The sequence below is a fragment of the Phalaenopsis equestris genome, unplaced genomic scaffold, assembly GCF_001263595.1.
Source record: "Phalaenopsis equestris unplaced genomic scaffold, ASM126359v1 Scaffold000002, whole genome shotgun sequence".
NCBI classification, from domain to species: Eukaryota; Viridiplantae; Streptophyta; class Magnoliopsida; order Asparagales; family Orchidaceae; genus Phalaenopsis; species Phalaenopsis equestris.
The window spans coordinates 7,046,498-7,050,409 of NW_018164444.1; positions in this window are offsets into that span (position 1 = coordinate 7,046,498).

Below are 3,912 nucleotides of genomic sequence, written 5' to 3' on the forward strand. Positions count from 1 at the left end.
CCTCAGATTTATCATAGATGCTGCTACCAGTAGTTCACTAATGTTTAAACCATTTGATGAGTCTATGCTTTAATTGAAGAAATGACAACAAATAATTTTCAATGGCCTTTTGAAAGGGTAAATCTTAAGAAAATAGCTAGTATTCATGATAATGATATTATTTTAATGGTTGCTTCTTAAGTTGTTGCATTATCAAGAAAAATAGACCAAATTGGAATGAATTTTTCTCAAACACCTCATTTGATTGAAGAAAATTCATTATCACAAATGATTGATTCTCAAACTTTTATAGAAACTATAAATGTTATCAATATAACTAATAACCCATATTCCAATTATTACAACCGATGTTGGAAAAACCATCCAAATTTTAAATAGAATGACAATTCTATTCTTGAAAGTCAAAATGGTGGAACAATCAAGTAAACACATTGGGAAAGTAGAACCATGAGGGTAATTATAACTTTAGACCTACTTATCCTCATGGATTTAATAGTAATTAACAAGTTAAAGAGAAGAAGTTGTCTATAGAAGAAGCGGCGTTACAATTGGGTAATCAATTACAAAATGAAAATGTTGTTATTCAAAATATAAAGAATTAATTGGAACAAATTTCTAATGCCCTTTGTAATAGACCTCAGGGAACACTTCTTAGTAATGTTGAGATCAATCCCAAAGATAAAAGTAAAGAACAAGAACAAGTTAAAGTTGTCCAACTAATAAGTGGAAAGGAATTGAGTGTTGGTGTTCAAAAAGAAATTGAAGGTGAGAGAGAAGGTAAAGAAATTGAAAAACCTAAAGAAAGTATTCCTAAGGAAATGGAAACAATTGTTTCTCCAACTAAGAATAATTTAGAAAGATCACCACCTCCTTTCCTTAAAGACATAGACAATAAAAACATGATCAAGAATTTTCAAGATTTTTTAAGATATTTAAAAAACTTACAATTAATATTCTTTTTGTAGAAGCTTTGGAACAAATGTCAAGTTATGATAAGTTTATGAAAGAAATTTTAAATAAAAAGGAAGTTTAAAGATTATGAGACTGTTGCACTTAGTGAATAGTGCAGTACGATAATTCAAAAAAAGCTTCCTCAAGAGCTCAATGATCCTGATAGTTTCACCATACCTTCTGCAATTAGAGAAAAATTTTGTGGAAAAGCTTTATGTGATTTATAAGATTTGGTTTAGAAGATATTTCTCCCACTACTGTAACCCTACAGTTAGCTGATCAATCTATTAAATATCCTAAAAGGGTTATAGAATATGTGATGGTTAAAGTGGATAAATTTATCTTCGATGTTGCTTTCATTGTGTTGGATATTGAAGAAGATAAAGAAATTCCTATAATTCTAGGGAGACCTTCCTAGCTACTAAACGTGCAACGATAGATGTGTAAAAATGAGAATTAACCATGAGAGTTAATAATTAAGAAGTAACAATTAATGTATTCAAATCAATGTAGTATCCTAATAAAGGAAAAGACAGTAAATGTTACAGAATGAATATAATTGATTATATGATTGTTAATCATTTTCAAGAAAGATGTGAAGTCATATCAAGTCAAAAAGATGAAATAACTTTAGACCAAAAAGAATTAGAAAATGAAAGAGATCCTGAAGTTGAATCAAATGAGAAAGAAACCAAGGAATTAAATTATGTTCAGAAAGAATTTGAAATTTTTCATATTATTTAAAATAGTAAACCTCTGATATCATCTATTGAAAAACCTTCTGAACTTGAGATGAAGATTCTACTTATTTAAAGTATGCATTTTTAGGGAATTCATCTACATTACCTGTTATTATATCATCAAATCTAACTTCAAAACAAGAAAAAAAAATTATTGGAAATGTTAAAAAATTATTAAAAAAAACTTTTGGATGGTCATTAGTTGATATTAAAGAAATCAGTCCTTCAATCTTATGCACAAAAATATAACGAAAAAATAATTATAAGCTTAGAATTGATCCTCAAATAATATTAACTCCTATAATGAAGGATGTTGTTAAGAAAGAAATTTTAAAGTGGTTGGATGTTAGAATTATTTATCCAATTTCAGATAGTTCACGGGTTAGTCCTTTTGTTTATGTTCTTAAGAAAGGGGGAGTGACTGTTCGCAAATGAAAAGAATGAATTAATTCCTACAAGAGAAGTCAATGGATGGTGAATCTGTCATGATTATAGAAAATTAAATGCCGCCACCAGGAAAGATCATTTTCTTCTACCTTTTATGGATCAAATGTCGGATAGACTAGCTGACACCGTTATTTTTGCTTTTTGGATGTATATTCTGGATATCACCAAATACATATTTCACCTAAAAATCATGAGAAGACTACATTTACTAGTTCTTATGGAATATTTGCTTTCAGGATAATGTCATTTGAATTATGTAATACATATGTAACTTTTCAAAGATGTATGATATCAATTTTTTATGACTTAATTGAGAAAAAAAATAATTTTTTTATGGATAATTTCTCATTTTTTTAAACTTCTTTCAATTCACATTTAGATCATTTGACAAAGGTTCTAAAATGCTGCGAAGAAATCAACTTTGTTCTTAATCGGGAAAAAAAATCAATTTACGGTTGCGAGAGGAATTGTGTTGGGACATAAGATTTCAGAGAAATGTATGGAAGTAGATCTAGCAAAAATTCAAGTAATTACTAAATTATCACCTCCTACTAATGTTAGAGGAGTTAGAAGTTTTTTTGGACATGTTGAGTTCTATAGACGCTATATTAAGGATTTTTCTAAAATTTCCAAGACTTTATGTCAACTTTTGAAAAAACATATTAACTTTGATTTTAATGAAGAATGTCTTCTACTTTCAATTTATTAAAAGAAAAATTAATCACTGCACCTATTATTATTTTACATGATTGGACAAAATCTTTCAAATTAATGTGTGATGCTAGTGATTATGCTATAGGAGTTGTTTTAGGGCAAAAATATGATAAAATTTTTTAAGTAATATATTATGCTAGTAAAACTTTTAATGAAGCTCAAATTAATTATACTACTACTGAAAAGGAATTACTAGTTATAGTATACGTTTTTGATAAATTCGGACCTTATCTAATTGGAACCAAATGTATTGTGCATACTGATCATTCTGCTATAAAATATTTAATGTTAGAGAATGATGCAAAACCATGATTAATTAGATGGGTCCTTTTGTTGCAAGAATTTGATTTTCAAGTTGTGGATAAGAAGAGTACTGATAACCAAATAGTTGATAATTTATCAATGCTTGAAAAGGAAAATAACAACTTTGATGATGAAATTAATGAAAATTTAATTGATAAACAATTATATGGAATTAATGAATGACGAGTTTTGTGGTATGTTGATATAGTTAACTATTTAGTTAATAAAATTTTACCCTACAGATTAGATAGCTATCAAATTAAAAATTTCATTCAAGATTCTAAATATTATTTTTGGGATGACTCTTATTTATATAAACAATGTAAGACTTTAATTATTCGAAGATGAGTATCAATTGAAAAAACCCAGAGATTATACAAAAATGTCATAAATCAGATTTTGGAGGACAATTTAGGGTTAACAAAACTACATTTAAATTTTTACAATCAAGATTTGATTGGCCTATACTATTTAAAGATGTTAATTATTATATGAAAACAAGTGATAGATGTCAAAGAATAAACAATATTTCTAAAAGAAATGAAATGCCCTTAAATTTTACTCTGGAAGTTGAAATTTATTATGTTTGAGGTTTATATTTTATGAGACATTTTATACCATCTTTTGGAAAAATCTATATTTTAATAGCTGTAGATTATGTTTCTAAATGGATTGAAGCAGTTGCTCTACATCGTTTGATGCTAAAAGTATTGCAAAAATTTTTTTTAAAAATATTTTTACAAAATTTGGAATGCCG